Below are 17664 nucleotides of genomic sequence, written 5' to 3' on the forward strand. Positions count from 1 at the left end.
AGAAAACTCCTTCATAGTGTCCAAGTTTTAGTTCTTTGCTCTTTAATATGTTTAATATAAAAGTTTTAAAACATTTGTCCTCAAAACTATGTTATCATGCTCTGTCCCCTCACTCAATAATTCATAATGGCTCCCTATTGTCATCATATCTTTAATCTGAATTCTAGACTGGTCAATACTAAACACATCATTCTCATACATTTAATCATTTATTATATCCTTACCCAGAATCCTTGCTGTAGCCAAAGGATCTGCCTGTTTTCCTTGTATGTCTTTCTTGACACTATCCAAGTCTCCTTACACTGTGCTGCATCTTGCACCTAAAATGGTTGCCCTCCCTCTCCTTTCCGAATCCTTCCCTTATACTTCAGAGAAATTATTTCTTCTAGGAAGTTTTCTACAATTAACTAAACCTGACATGGGTCACACTGCCACTCTGGCCCTCCTCAGGACTCCCTAGCACAATGCTCTGGATTTAGTAGAGGGAAACAGATCTCAACGATAGGCATACCACTTTCCCCTCTTATTCAAAGCAAAGCAGGTGATGGGGGTTGGGAGTGGCCCAACTTCAGGGCTATGTGTCTGAAAACTGCAGTGGTCATGAGTTAAAACAGGCTTGTATCCATCAATCTCAATTCTAGGAAACAGTCAAAGTGAGTTCGAGAAGAACCAAGGGAAATATCTCATTGCAAATAATTGGAGCTCAGGTGTCTAAAACAGCTTAAGAGTTTAAAACATTTGCTATTTTATAGAATCCATCCAAACTCTTTTAAAATCTTCCAAAGGTATTTGTCCTCTTCACCCACTTAAGCACAAAGCTACTTTGCAGCTGTAAATGAGGTTGGTTGTGGAGTTCAAGATGACAAAGCCCAGGCTGAACATAATTTTAGAACCTGAAAAATGGAAGTGCTCACCTCAAAAAGGGCTCTCTAATATTCTCTAAACTGCCTTGGTCTACTGTCTCCAGCCTTATCAGAAAATCTTCATGGATTTCAGCTCTTAAAGAGTCCTTCAGAATACACTGAGCACCTACAATATGGCAGCTATGAATCAAAGCTCAGGAATTTAATAGGAAATTATTCATCGGGGAGATAGATGTTGAGTCTAATAGTGAAGACAAACTATAATTAGATAATTTCATTACAATGACTTGGATTCAAGGTGATAGTCTGAACAAAAAACAATGAGAAATCACAAGGATGCAGTTAATCTAGACCTGGAAGGTTAAGAAGGACTTTCTGCAAAAGGTGATATTCAAAATGGCTCTTCATATTTAAGTAAGAGTTCACCAAGTAAAGGAAGATAGAGAGTTGAGGGAAGCATGTTGTGTTTATTTAAAGTATTATGCTTTCATTATGAAAATACAAAAAGAAGTAGGACAAAGGTCATCTCCACAAAAATGTTACAGTGTTAATTGTGGAAATAAGGGAGATCTATGAATAAATAAATGCAAGTTAAAATGGTACCAATAAGAACTTTTGAAGTTCAAAGGCAGAAGTCGAGGGCAGCAGAGAAATTAAGTAAGAGTGTATCATTAATATGACAAGTGAGGTAGGTCTTTTTAAAATATATATATTTTTATTGATTTTGGAGAGAAAGAGAGAGGGAGAGAGAGATAGAAGCATCAATGATGAGAGAGAAACATTGATCGGAAGCCTCCTGTACATCCCCTACTGGGGATCGAGCCTGCAAACTGGGCAGGTGCCCTTGACTGAAATCGAATCCATAAGCCTCCAGTTCATAGGCCAATGTTCTGTTCATTGAGCCAAACCAGCTAGGGCTGTGAGGTAGGTCTTGAAATAAAGGCAGGATTTCAGTGTGGAAAATAGTTGGGATAGCATAAGGCAGGAAATGGAGGCAAGAAAGCTCAAGAAATGTATGTAACAGGAGGAGTGCTATTTAAATGTAAATATAGAATGTCTGAAGAAGAGTAATGGAGGATGGTTTCAAAAGGCAAATTGGGCCCAGCTTGTGGGTAATTGTGACTGTCAGGGTAAAGCGATTGGACTTTGTTCCCAGTAGACCATGGAGAACCACTGAAGGTTTTTGAGTGGGACAATAATATGATGAGTTACCCATTAGGTAGGAGAAGTACATAAAATACAGTGGAGATAGGGAGAGATGGAATTGAGGAAGCTGCTTTAAAAGTATTGTTTTTGTCTAGGTGAGACACAGGCAGTGAGATAACAATGATAAGAAAATAATGAATTTAAGGAATGTTGCAGTGTAAGATTTAAAAGAATTGGAAACCACTTGCATTTGTCTTTAGGTGTGATTTTCATTTGTGGGGAGGAGGCTCTCTTCTTATCTCTGCACTCCTTTAACTGCAAATGACCCCTAGACCTGGTACATTGTAGTCATTCCATTAATAATAAAAGAACATCCAATTTATTCATCCCAGAGGTTGGTTTCCAAGTTTATACTCTAGAACTTTAACTTATTTTACATAGGCATACTATAAATCAGATTCCCCACCCCTTATAAGATAACCTCCTAGAGTTGTTCCAATGAGATAAGAATAAAGTGTGTAGTGCATAAAAGATAATTGACACATGTACGTTTATTAGTATTATTGGGAGAGTCCTTATGTGTCAATAACTGTGTATAGGATTCAGAAAAGGTCAATCTCAATAGCTGCGATAGGATTCAGCATCATGTGTGCCCTTCACTGAACTTGGCACACAGAAACAGGTTGGGGATGGGATGCTGGATGGGGCAATTCAGGAGACTCCTACTCATTAAATGATGCTCAACTCTGTACTGAACATGGTAGAATGCATGGAAGATTCCTGAAATGAATGTTGTGTCCCCTAAGAACTTCTAACCCACTTTGTCATATAAAATTAATATATACATAAAGTGACTTTTTGACCAAGACCAATTAGTGTTGAAGAGTGTGATTCATACTTGAAGAACATAGAATAATGGAAAGGACTTACACGTTCATCACTTTGTTTGCATCTGCTGTAGCTAACTAGCCCTTGTCAAAGTTCTGATTAAGCCACCATCTTTCATGAAGCCTGTGAACATTTCTAGCTCCCTTACTTCTATCCCACACCATTCTTTGGCCCTTTGCTTTTCCCTTCCAGACTTCATGGTTGCTTCATAAATGTTTATTAGCCTGACCCTTCTGGTTAGCATCACTCTTTCCTTATGAATTTGGGGAACTTAAAGATGAACCAGAGAGACAGGAACTTTAAACTCTGTTACTGCCCTTCCTTGACACTTCCAACAAGTTAATTGTCTGTTTGCCTTCCTGTAATTACTTTAATTACATGCCATTAGTGACCATTAATAAATGCAAGGGTGTTTGATTTTCACAAATCTTACTTTTCTTACTCTCTGCAGAACTCCATCAAAGCTTTCACATGTGGTCAAAATAGAAAGGGAGGCAAGTAAGTACATTCACATTTAACCTTTGGGGCTAGAGTGAAAAGTGAAAGATAATTCATGAATGGACCAATTGTTTTTCCCTGCTTCTGACACTGGCCAGCATTCTCTCTATAGTGGTTACATACATATGCTGCGTGTTCATTTAAAAGACAGCAAAGTTAAAAGGGGTTGAGAAATAAAAGCTGCCTAATTACTGCTATTATCTCAACTCAAGGAGAGAATTGCTGTATGATATTATAAAGATCGAAAAACCATTGAAGATTTTATTGATGGAACACTTTTGCTCTAACTTCAAGCCACAGAAAATGAAGGTCATCATTTAAGTTTTTAAGAGCACCCGATTGAGCATTTACATAGAAAGAGCTTGAACTATGAGGAGACTAAGCCAATATTCTCTCTGCCACAGTTTACTACATTACATCACAATATCTGGTTCAAAAACAGGTTATCTAGTCATGCCTTTTGGTCAGCTTTACCAAGGAAGTCAACAGCAAGTTTGAGAAAACAAATTGTGTAAAGAATGGTTAGTTAGATTCTCCTCACTGTATCACTGTACACACACACACACAAAAAATGGTAAAAATGGTGAATTCTGTGGCTGTTTAGACAGTTCCAGAATAATTTTCTTGCTTATTAAAACATTAAATGAACTAAATGTATTTGTAATGATAGCAATATACTCTTCTCCAAATACCAAGTGATGATGTTAATCCCTAATTACTAGAATTTATGAATTGAGTTATTTCTTATGGTTTAATAGATTTTGCCAGGTCATTCATGATTCTTCCCTACTATAGACTAATGACAAAACTTGAGCAAACGTTAGCCAAGATTGAGGCTGTAGACTTAGCAGCTTTGGGAAGGCAATTTAAATGTGTTACTCTATCAGCCCAAGAAGGCGGCATCAGTAGCACCCAGGTGTTCCTCATTGCATACTCTACTCTACCCAGGTTATTAGGTCAGGACGGATAACAATCTACATGCATTTCTTATAGAAGTTTATGTGGTGTTTGAAAAAACTAATCTTTTTTGGAGGAATAAAAACCCAAATACTGTAATTAATTCTAAGGAAAGAATATTTTCCTAAAATGTTTAAAATATCTAGTTTGTGAATCCAGTTAATAAATTTTGGTTAAAAGAAATAATATTCTAGGGAAAATAAAATATATTCCACATTATAAAATGTCAGTTTTCTAACTCATCCACATTGTTCCCACATCATGAAACTTTAATCATACAATATGATCTTTTTAAAAATTTTTTTCTTTATTGATTAAGGTATTACATATGTGTCCTTATCCCCCCATTGCCACCCACACTGCCCCACTCATACCCTCATCCCCCTGGTGTCTGTGTGGTTAGGCTTATATGCATGCATACAAGTCCTTTGGTTGATCTCCCTCTTTACCCCCATCCTCCCCTACCTTTCCTCCGAGGTCCTATGGTCTGATCAATGCTTCTCTGTCTCTGGATTCGTTTTTGATCTTTTTTTATATAACTACTAAGTATTACTGTCTCCTCCTTCTTCAAATGCCAACATATTTTTGGATGGAAGATAAATTTGTACTTAAAGATATCATTTGCCCAAGGCCTCTTGGTAAAGAAGGGAGGTAAGGGTGTAATAATAAAGTGAATGAATCAGAGTCAGGAAAAACATTTGAGAAGGAAAAAGAATCATCTCAGGATGGGTGAATGGGTTGAGTCCATGGTCAAGATATAAAACAACTGACTGAATTAAATCAGAGAGCATGCTTGTGGTATATTAGCTCTAGTCTCTATCCATGCTTACCCACTCCCCATTCTCAGTGTTTGTTTCTGAAATGACTTTAGGGATGTTTTGTTTTGTTTTTAAGAGACAGGAACATGTGAGAGGTTGTAGATTGAGCAATAGGTAGGTAGAAAAAATAGCACATAATTCTAAGCTGTTTCTAAGTTTCACCACTGATTTGTGTTTAATTGAACCTGAGAATAATATACATTAAATTCTCAGATTCTGCACATACAAAAAATGAGTATAATAAAGTTTATCTCCTTTCATCACATTAAAGCATATATTTTAAGATTATGAAGGTCATTTAAAGCTCTTCTTAAATAAAATAATATAAACAAAGCACTTCTCAACACTCAATCCTAAGTAATTTTGCAGTTCATTTCTCTACCAATACTCCCATGAAATCTATGTTCAACTAATCAACAGTGTCAAGAGTAGAGCTGAATAAATGAATGAATGAATGAAGCATCATGCTTCTTCTTAGAATGCTCTATCTCCTCTGCTTGGAACATGTCCATGTCTTTACTTCATGTTCTAGAAAAAGTATTGCCTCCCCTGTGGTACAAGCCTTGCCCACAACTATCTTTGTTCTAACCACACTCTGTACCATCTCCCACTATAGCCCTCTCCCCTCCATTTAGCAGCATCATTATAAGCCACTTGATGGAAGTGCTCTCTACTTGCTTGGCACTTGTATTAGGATAAGCTCCACTATGCAAGTCATAAATTTACCCCCAAAACTCAGTGATTTAATATGACAAAGCTATTTCTTGCTCATACTTTATGTCCAATGTGAGAACTCTGCTTCACTCAGTAATGTAAGTTGGTGAAGATTCCATCAATGTGTAGCTATGCCATCTAGAATACATGCCTGGTTGATTGCCACAAAATCATGCCATGAAGTCATACCATAAAATCATGAAAAACTGCATATGGGCTTTGACTCCCTCAGTCTTAAAGTGGCACACTCATCACTCCCACTCACATGTCATTGTTCAGAATTGGCCACAGTACCCTGCCTAATTGCAAAAAGGCCAAAAAATATAGAACAAAGGAAATATTTATTAAACATTACCATCTTTGCCTTAATACACTACTAAGATATTGTTAAATGGTCCATACTCCCCAAAGCAATATACAGATTAAAGTTTTTCTCATTAAACTACAAATGCTATTTTTTACAGAAATAGAAAAAGCAATCCTAAAACAGTTTCACTAAAGATCCAGAATAGCCAAAGCAATCTTGAAAAAGAACAACAAAACAAAGCTGCAGGTATCATATATCCTGACTTTAAAATATATTACAAAGCTACAGTAATTAAAACAACATGGTACTGGCAAAAATATAGATGTAAACACCAATGGAACAAAGTGGAGAGCCCAGAAATAAACCCACAAATACAGAGTTAACTGATTGTTAATAAGGGTGCCAAGAAAACACAATGGGGAACGGATGGTCTTTTCAACAAATTGTGTTGTGTATATCCAGGTACAAAAGGATAAAATCTGACCCCTATTTTACACCATACATACATGTCAAATCAAAATTGACTAAAGACTTAAATGTATGACCCAAAACTACAAAATTCCTAAGAAAACATAGAAGAAAAACTTCATGACTTGGTCTTGGCAATAAATTTTGGATATGAAACTGAAAATATAGCCAACAAAAGCAAAACTAAATAAGTGGTGCTACATCAAACTAAAGAGCTTCTACACAGCAAATGAAATACCCGACAGAGTAAAAAGGCAACCTATGGAATAGGAGAAAATAATTGCAAGTCATATATCTAACAAAGGATTGACTTTCAGAATTGATAAGGAACTCCAGAACTCAATAGCAAAATAACCCAAATATCCCAATTAAAAAAAAATGGGCATTTCTTCAAAGACACAGAAATAGCCAACAGGTACATGAAAAATACTCAATATCACTAATGATCAGGGAATTGCAAATCAAAACCATGATGATATATTACCTTACACCTGTTAGAATGATTCTCATAAAATAAACAACAGCAATAAGTGTTGGTGAGGTTTTAGAGAAATTGAAACCCTGTATATTGTTGATGGGGATGGTATAATTGCTCTGGAAAACAGTATGGAGTTCTCTCTTAAAAAAAAATAGAACTACTGTATAATCCAACCATCCCACGACTGGGTATATATCCAAAAGAAATGAAATAAGGATCTCAAAGAGGTATCTTCACACCTACATTCAGCATTATTAACAATAGTCAAGATATGTTAAAAGCCTAAATGTCCATTGATTGATGAATGTAAAACGCAAATGTGATATATACATTTAGGTAATACCATTCAGCCCTATAAAAGGAGGAAATCCTATTTGCAACATCAGGAATTACTCTGGAAAACATTATTCTAAGTGAAATAGCCAGTTAGAGAAGGATAAATACTGTATAATTCCACTTATATGAGGGATCTAAATAAGTCAAAGAAAAAAAAAAACAGAATGTTGGTTGCCAGGGGATTGGAGGAGGGGAAAATAGAAAGTTCTTCATGGATATAAGGTTACAGTTATGCAAGATGAGTAAGTTCTAGAGATCTGCTATTCAACATCATGCCTATTGTTACCAATACAATATTGTGCACTTAAAAATTTAAGAGGGTAAATCTCATGTTAAGTGTTATTATTGCAAACAAAAGCAAAAACAAAACAAAGGAACACAAGGAACTCTGGGAGGTGATGGATATGTTGATTGCCTTGATGTTGGTGATGATATCACGAATGTAGGCATATGTCCAAACTCATGAAATGTTCAGTTTCTATCTATCAAGTATATTTCAATAAAACTGTAAAGAAACTCCAGTAAGCACTGGGGAAACAACAATGAATAAGACTTGCTGTCTTCTGGTATGTATCTTGTTACATAGATATTGAATGGTTTTAATAAAGCCATTCCTATTAGAATGATGCTGCATAAATAAGCATTTCATTGAGGTCAAACAAGTCTCTTTGAGAAGAATCATATTTTAGGATGACTCTTTGGAGTCATGAAACATTTGCTGCAAAAAATATAGTTGTAAGTTTAAGACTTAATGCCATGTACTCCTTGATGAGTGCAGTAAGCTTTGGGATGCTAAGAAATAAAAGCTGTTTCAGTTTATGTTTATGATAATTACATGGGAAAGTAGAAAAGATCCCCAATGTATTGAGCAAACATTCTACAACTATTAGGCCATTTACCCCTCAATCCATTTCTCTAAACACAAAGGAGAGAGGCTGTTGGCTAAGAGATTCTGACCCCACTGGCGACAGGGAGGGTCTGTCTTCCTTCAGGCTCAGTTATAAGCCTTTCTCAGGCAGTCCTTGGGCTTCTTCCGGACTCAGTTCACTCCACAAACCTACAAACAAGGCGACAAGCTGACAGGAACTAAGCCAGGATTTTTGGCCTTTTATTCTGGTTCCTGAGCCAAAGGGAAAGAAGGCCACCTTCTGAGGCCAGCCAGCTAGGAATTAAGCCTCCCCCACCTCCTCCTCTTCCTTTTCCCTGGCCAGACAGCCTGTGGACAGCCCCCTCAGGCTTCCGGCTGTCCTGGCCAGCTGGGACAGGCAGGGCCTTTCCAGACCCCTGTGAGCTCGCCAATAAGCCCTTTTTTTTCCCCACTCCAGAGCCAGAATTGGGAGATTACAAAGCTACCATCACAAAATGGTCACTAATAGAGGTCTTAAGAGACTAAGGGGGAAGAAAGAGTTTATGGGTCAAAGAAAAGAAAGTGGTGAGTTTCTAGCAGTGAAGTCATAGTTTTCCAAAGTTTGCTAATAATCAGAGAAAACCTTTTCCTTCCAAGAGACCCCAGGCAGGCTGGAAGCCATGTTTCTGAAATCTGTTCAGAGCCACATTTCCTTAGTTTTATTTTATGAGAAACTTTCATTTTGAGTATTAACCCCAATTCTCTAATGCATGAAAAATTTAACTTCATGCTTTATGAAGAGGTGTAAACACTGGTACCAGGTCTCTGCTTCTCATACAGACTTCTTGGGGACTTGCAAGAAAGCAGCTAGAGACACTCATTCTTTCAGACTGAATTAGCGTGCGCCAGGAGACTCAAACATGATCACTGAATTCAACCTGCGATGGAGAGCTTTTCCAAGACTGGCCTTGCTTTCTCTTGGCCCAGGAGCCTTCCAGACCCAGCCACAGACCTCTCAAATGGTGCTGACTCTCTGACTTGTCCGGATCTCATCAAGGTCCACTGGGCTCCACAAATAACATATCTTCTCCTGGATAGTTTGCAGCTGGCAACAAAGCTGCTTCTGCAGCAGCTGAGGGGGAAAGCCCAGTGCATAGCAAGTGCTGTGTGGCCAGTATGGAGCCACATACCTTTCCATGGAGGACTGTCTGGCTCCTCATCACATCCTTGTCCCCATTCCCAAGGCCACCAACAGTATTATAAAGTATTTGTTGTTGTTAATTCTCACCTGAGGACATTTTCCATTGATTTTTAGAGAGAGTGGAAGGGAGGAAGGGAAGGGGAGTTTCCTCCCGAACTGACCCCAACTGGGGAGGGGATCCAACCTCCAACCCAGAGAGTGCCCTTGACTAGGAATCAAATCTATGACCCTTCAGTGCAAGGGCCAACACTCTAACCACTGAGCACATACCAGCCAGGCCTGTAAAGTATTTATTTCTCAAGCTTAATTCCTTTCAGGTACTCTATGAATCCTTTTTTTTCTTTCTTTTTTCTAGGAAGCTCCCATGACACTGTGGGCATAGCACTGTCTAACTTCGTTTACTTACAGTTTCTCATGCCAGCTCCTAGACAAGGCAAAATGTACTCTTAAGTTCTTTCTCCAGAAAAATGGATCTCTATGTATTCCATGTCTACATAACTACCAGCAATCAGGCAAATAGTTCTTGACAGAACAAAAGCACATTTAACTCTAAAAGTGAATCAACCTTCCAACTTAGACTGCAGAATCCAGTTCCAATAATCAAGCCCATGTTTCCCAGCAATAACAATTTTAAGATCCAGTCTTCACCCAACACTCCTTTGCATATATGTGTTTCATTTAATCATCAACACAATTTTATTACATCAATACCATTCATATTTTTTAGGTGAGGAAACTAAAGCTCAGAGGATATTAAGTATCAAGATCAATATCATACAATCTATAAAAGATGGAGGCAAGATTTGACTCCAGCTGTCGTTGACTACAAAGCTCCTTTTCTTCTACTATATTAAGGCACTCACATTCTTCCAATATAGTCCTAGGCCATTTGGATGGACAGGGATAGCATGGCTGGTAAGCAGGTAATATTCTAGTATCCTTATATCCTTATTATCTCTTCCAATTTTTCATAAACAATTTCCCTTGAAGATAAGAAAAGTTGAAACACAAAACACTACACAGTTTGTCCTCCTCTTTCTGACTGCTGACGTATCCTCTAAGGATAAAATTTCTGAGGGATCCTTTGACACATTAATTGATTACTAAGGTAACTTACTAGACAATCAGATATAATACCACAAACTCCCTTATGGCCCAAATTTTGTCTCATAGACAAAAATATTATTTAAGAAAAATTAGAATGCCTAAGCTTCAGACTCTCTTAATATCTTTACTGATTGGAAGAAAATAACAAATTTCCCTGCTCTTATGTTTTAGAAAATAATGACTATTGATAATCAGGACTAGTGAACTTCTAATCCTAACACTGTCACTAGTTAACTAAGTTACCTTGGGCAAACATGTTACCTTCAGGGATGAGACATGGCAGTTTTTTAAAATGCTATCCATATTTAAAATTTTATGATTTCTCTGTAAAATAGGGGATATTTAAAATATGAAGATATTAGAACCTACCCTACTGTCTATTCCACTGGTACTTTGGCCCCTTTAAGAATAGATGATGCAATGCCAAGATATGTGGTCTCAAACCTAGCATTCCTAAGTGTCTCCCCATCACTCACAATTGACTTCTGGTTTCTTGCTGAACTCTCTTAGCCTTGGTTTTCAATGAAAAAACATGTGGTCTCATGTGTTCTCATCTCTTCTCTTCTCTCTTCCTTTTCCTTTCTTTCTTCCCTCTTGATCGATTAATCTCTCTCTCACTGTGCGCGCGTGCGTGTGTGTGTGTGTGTGTGTGTGTGTGTGTGTGTCTGCATGGGTTAGTGTGTATGTGATCACTAGGCAGAACTCTGAGCACCTGAGGTTGGTATATTTCAGAAATTATCCCCTTTCTCTTGATTTATAATCCTCAGATATTATTATTAGGAACTTTCCTTAACTGCTATGCCTAGCTCCCTCTCAGAAAGGCACTCCCAGATAAACAACAAAATCAAAAGCAGCTTACCTTGGTCATTTAGCTCCTCCCATTAAGTCTAGCCCCTAGTTTGGCTCAAAAACCATGAATAATACAGGCCATCTACCAGGCTCCACTGCCTCTCTACTTCTGCTCTCTCACTGTGAACCAGGCTTTTCTGAGAACTAACCTTTGGTACAGACACTCACAGATGAAGTAGACATAAATATGAAGGGCCCTGTTCACCAGAACAGCTAGCTGTCTTTATAACAGATTGCTTATGACATGAAGGTTGAAAATAACTAGAGAATTACTGAATGAGTTATAGTTTAAGTCGGGAGTATATCAGCACTTGATTCAAGAAATAAAAAAGTGACTTAGGAGAAAGAGGAATCCTGAGTCAGAAATCTCACCTCTTTTTCAGGGAAGCAGAAATTTTAAAAATACTAGACTCTTACAGAAACATTTATAGAGACTATCAGATTTAAAACTTCATTAAGAGTCAGCAATCATCTCAACACAGTGGCCATGATTTCTCTTGTTGCTCACAGAGTCTTACAGATGTTTATTGTCACCGTGATCTTCACTCATTCACTCCACACCACTGTCATTGTTTGAACAGAACTGCTTTCCACCCTGACCCTGCTTCTTCAGCTATTGATAAGACTAACTAGTCACATGTCCCAGTCAATTAGCAGTCTTTCTTGGTACTCAGTTGATTCTACTCTTAATACTTGTTGAAAATCAGGAGTATTTTCCTCTATTCACTCTACACAACTTGCCCTGCTCCATAGATTGCCTGCCAGGCATGGTCATTACAGTGCATATATTTAGTTACTGAAACAATACATTTTACATTAATTAAAATTTGGAAGCACCTCCATAAAGCTTTTTTAGAGTATGGAAAGCAGCAAACTGACCTAAATTTTTATTCAAATGATAAGTTCCAAGCAGTGCTTCTATTATTTATCTTTATTCTCATCCTATTGTGTTTTTCTAAACGGGCAAAGAGGGTTTAAAAATTATAATAAAACCTGAATTTTGATCTATACTAAATCAAGAATACAATCTGGAAAGCTAATCTAACCTGACCACTTAGTTAAGCATGTCTAGTGCCAGTATAAGGCAAAAAGCCAAATTATATGATATAAATTCCCCAAAGAAGAATGAATCTCCCAAGTTCAAATTTCAGTCAAACAATATTTTCATTCCATGTGGAAGAGACCCATGCCTTACTGTTAGGAGTCCTCGTCTTTAGGATTTCAGGTTGTCAATCTGTGGTCAAGAAATCCAGGACTCCACATTCTACAGAAAACAGAAAAGAAAATGAACAAGAAGACATTAGGACAGCTACAGCTGCAGTGACAAAGCACTGCCTACAAATGACTAAAGAAAGAGAAAAATAAATAAAGTTAGATTCACAATCTCTATTAACTAAGCATTCCTGGCCTTCAATAAAAAATATTTCTCTACACAAAACCAGTAAGTGAGGCAATAGCCTCATACAGAGGCTTTGAAAGCATACAATGTGGTTATTGTAGGTAATAAGACCATGTTAGATGAAACAAGGCACATCATAATGCTATTTCCTTCTCAATAATTTTGATGACTTTAAGGGAAAAAGTTAAAGCGTGTCCTTATCTTTGCTAACCTCTCTTTTAAAAAACGGAGGTCTTGACAGACAATAAGATTCAGCTATAGCTTATTAATCAGGCTTGTTTCCATTGTATTTATATTTACATATCTTCTATTTATCACAAACCATAGGAATTTCCATTTACCTACTTAGAGACAAAGTATATCCCTTTAAAATGGTTTTAAATTTAAGAATGTATCAATTTAAAGAAAATCTTAAGCAAATAACAGTACTTTTGATATACCAATTTAGGAAAAATCATGTAGGTGACCATATTTGGGCAATCTATTTATATAAATAGGACAGGTAAGCATACATAGGAATTTTGAAACTACTTCCAAACAGTCACTTATTTTTATGTTAATTTTAGTTCTATTATCTAGCACAGGGATATGTCTAACAGTACTCCACAAATACTTGTGAATGCATAACTGAACAGGTTTAAATGTCTTGACTTAAAAAAAATTCCTCTGAGAATAAAAACAAAACACTAAAGGCCATTGTGATGTTCCTACTCCTGCCCCGCCCCCTAAAAATCAAACTTAGAGCAATAGTTCCAGAATTCTCAGGGTTTAGACAATGGCAGTCCAAGGCTGGAGATCTGCCTGAAGTTTAGACAATAAGGGGATGGCCTTCTGTAGAGAATTTAAAAACAATATATCTGACTAAAAGTTGATTTGCCTTTTATCATCACCACTCACTGACAATTCTTAACTATGTCAATGATAAAATACTCTGCACCAGCAGATAGCTCTGACCACCTCCCACTTGGTACACCACTGGGTTCAGAAAAGATGGGTTGCTTACCTAAACTAAGTAATAAATTATGCTGATAATGACAGACTAGCTGTACCCACAGATCTCAAGACTTCAAGGGTTAATGGAAAAGGAAATCAAGGGAAACCTTTCTACTGAGAAAACTCTGAGGGGTCCTGGAGGGGTGTGGTAGAAGGGCTTTGTCCTGGGAACCATCCTGAATGGATTCCAGCGGGCTAGGGAAGGTAAATGGAAAATGGGTGCAGCCCAGAGGCATGGCTCTTTCCTCCGGCCCGAGTGTCTACCAGTTGTGGGGTAATTTCATCTGTACCATTCAAATATTGGTTATTGTATATTGATAATGTTTCTGTGCTTTCTTTTTTTTATAAGGTTGTTTTTTAATCATCACCCAAGGTAATCATCACCCAAGGAAATGCTTTGCTTAGACAAAGGCGGGGTTGGGGAAAGAGAGAGAGAGAGAGAGAGAGAGAGGTGAGAAACTGATGATTGATCGGTTGCCTTCCATACATTCCCCAACCCGGGATCAAAACTACACCCCAGGTATGTGCCCTGACTGGGAATTGAACCAGCAACCTTGTAGTGTACAGGGCGATGCCCAACCAACAGCACACCAGTTGGGCCATCTGTACTTTCTTGATATCATTGCTTTAAAGATAACCAAGGAAAAGTGTTGCTTTAGTGCCTGCAATCTATCAGCTGTGAATAGTATAACATAAGGGGTTGAGATAAGCAAGTAGTCTTAGGAAAAGTTCCCTCTTTGCTCTGCACTTTTTGCCCATAGCACAGCTCACTTCACACCTAATATAATCTCTTCCAGGGTTTTCTTCTTGGCTGATAGCAGGTCTTTGACTTTCTCCCTCCTCAGATGCCAGAGATCATTCCCTTAAACTAAGGTTACGAATCTGATGATTTTTGCTTCTCATTGCCAGTTTCCTGGCTGAAATAGTACTCAAAGTTGTTTTTTTTATTGTTTAAAATATTACATATATTAGCACATATATCTCCTTTTTGTTCCCCCCATTGACCTTCTCCCAGCCTCCCCTACCCCTTGTCGCATGCCCTCATCCCACCTCCCCAGTGTCTTGTGTCCATTGGTGTGCTTATATGCATGCATATAAGTCCTTTGGCTGATCTATTTCCCTCTCTCCCCAACACTCCCCAGCCTTCCCGCTGTAATTTGACAGTCTGCTCGGTGCTTTACTGCCTCTGTATCTAAGATCATGTGGTATTTTTCTTTCATTGCCTGGCTTATTTCACTTAACATAATGCTCTCCAGGTCCATCCATGCTGCCGCAAGTGGTAAGAATTCCTTCTTTTTTATAGCAGTGTGGTATTCCATTGTGTAGATGTACCATAGTTTTCTAATCCACTCATCTGCTGATGGGCATTTAGGCTGTTTCCAAATCTTAGCTATGGTGAATTATGCAGCTATGAACATAGGGGTGCATATATCCTTTCTGATTGGTGTTTCTAGTTTCTTGGGATATATTCCCAGAAGTGGGATTACTGGGTCAAATGGGAGCTCCATTTTTAGTTTTTTGAGGAAGCTCCATACTCATCTCCCCAGTGGCTGCACCAGTCTGCATTCCCACCAGCAGTGCAAAAGAGTTCCTTTTTCTCCACATCCTCGCCAGCACTTGTCCTTTGTTGATTTGTTGATGGTTGCCATTCTGACAGATGTGAGATGGTACCGCATTGTTGTTTTGATTTGCATCTCTCTGATAATTAGTGACTTTGAGCATGTTTTCATATGTCTCTTGGCCTTCCATCTTCTTTCAAAAAGATTCTATTTAGGTCCGTTGCCCATTTTTTTTATTGGATCATCTATCTTCCTTTTATTAAGTTCTATAAGTTCCCTGTAGATGTTGGAGATTAAACCTTTATCAGTGATAACATTTGCAAATATGTCCTCCCATACAGTGGGATTTCTTGTGGTTTTGCTGATGGTTTCTTTTGTTGTGCAAAAGCTTATTATTTTGATGTAGTCCCATATGTTTATTTTCTCTTTAGCTTCCATTGCCCTAGGAACAGTATCGGTGAAGAAATTGCTTGGCGTCTGTCTGATATTTCCCTGCCTGTGGATTCCTCTAGTATTTTTATGGTTTCCCATCTTATGTTTAAGTCCTATATCCATTTTGAGTTAATTTTTGTGTATGGTATAAGGTGATGGTCTAGTTTCATTTTTTTGCATGTATCTGTCCAATTTTCCCAACACCATTTATTGAAGAGACTGTCTTGACTCCATTGTATGTTCATGCCTCCTTTGTCAAATATTAATTGAGCATAGTAGTTTGGGTCGATATCTGGAGTCTCTATTCTATTTCATTGGTCTATATGTCTGTTCTTATGCCAGTACCAGGCAGTTTTGAGAACAGTGGCTTTGTAGTACAGCTTGATATCTGGTATTGAGATCCCAGCTACTTTGTTTTTCTTTCTCAGGATTGCTGTAGCTATTCGGGGTCTTTTTTTATTCCAGATGAATTTTTGGAGAGTTCTTTCTAGGTCTGTGAAATATGCCATTGGTATTTTAATGGGGAGTGCATTGAATCTATAGAGTGCTTTGGGTCGTATGGACATGTTAGTGATGTTGATTCTCCCAATCCATGAACATGGTATGTTCTTCCATCTGTTTACATCTGCCTCTATCTCTTTTTTCAGTGTCATGTAGTTTTTTGCATATATGTCTTTTACCTCCTTAGTTAAGTTTATTCCTAGGTATCTTAATTTTTTTGGTACGCTGGTAAATGGGATTGCTTTTTTAGTGTCTCTTTCTGTAAGTTCACTATTGGTGTATAGAAATGCCATAGATTTCTTGGCGTTAATTTTGTATCCTGCTACATTGCTGAATTCATTTATTAAGTCCATTAGTTTTGTGATGGAGTCTTTTGGGTTTTTTATTTACAATATCATGTTATCTGCAAATAAGGACAGCTTTACTACTTCTTTTGTAATTTGAATGCCTTTTATTCCTTCTTCTTGTCTAATTGCAATGGCTAATACTTCCAGTATTATGTCGAACAGGAGTGGTGAGAGTGGGCATCACTGTCTTGTTCCTGTTCTTAGGGGAAATGGTTTTAGTTTTTGCCCATTAAGTACAATGTTGGCTGTGGGTTTATCATATATGGCTTTTATTATGTTGAGGTATGATCCTTCTATTCCCACCTTGCTGAGAGTTTTTATCAAGAAAGGGTGTTGGATTTTGTCAAATGCTTTTTCTGCATCAATTGATATGACTATGTGATTTTTATCTCTCAATTTGTTTATGTGATGTATCACATTTATTGATTTGAGGATATTGTACCATCCTTGCATCCCTGGGATAAATCCTGCTTGGACATGGTGTATGATCTTTCTGATGTACTGCTGGATCCAATTTGCTAGAATTATGTTGAGGATTTTGGCATCTATGTTCATGAGGAATATTGGCCTGTAATTCTCTTTCATTGTGTTGTCTTTATCTGGTTCTGGTATTAGGGTGATGCTGGCTTCATAGAAGGAGCTTGGAAGTGTTCCTTCCTCTTGAATTTTTTGGAATAGTCTGAGGGGGATAGGTTTTAGTTCTTCCTTGAATGTTTGGTATAACTCTCCTGTGAAGCCGTCTGGGCCTGGGCTTTTGTTTGCTGGAAGCTTTTTGATGACTGCTTCAATTTCTTCCATGGTTATTGGCCTACTGAGATGTTTAGATTCTTCCTGATTGAGTTTTGGAAGGTTGTGTTTTTCTAGGAATATGTCCATTTCCTCCAGGTTGTCCAGTTTGTTGGCATAGAATTGTTCATAATATTTTTTAACCATCCTTTATATTTCTGTGGGGTCTG

General features: G+C 37.7%; 1 protein-coding gene across 2 annotated transcripts in view; it reads right to left on the reverse strand.

The window, feature by feature from the left end:
- SEMA6D (semaphorin 6D) overlaps window positions 1-17664 on the reverse strand; it is a 606507-nt gene that overhangs the window by 299846 nt on the left and 288997 nt on the right. For both annotated transcript variants that reach the window (XM_080642311.1, XM_080642310.1), the window contains exon 3: window positions 12673-12741. The gene's annotated coding sequence lies outside the window, so the exon portion shown is untranslated. The remainder of the gene's footprint in view (window positions 1-12672; window positions 12742-17664) is intronic.

Source organism: Plecotus auritus, assembly GCF_963455305.1.
Source record: "Plecotus auritus genome assembly, chromosome: 1".
NCBI lineage: Eukaryota > Metazoa > Chordata > Mammalia > Chiroptera > Vespertilionidae > Plecotus > Plecotus auritus.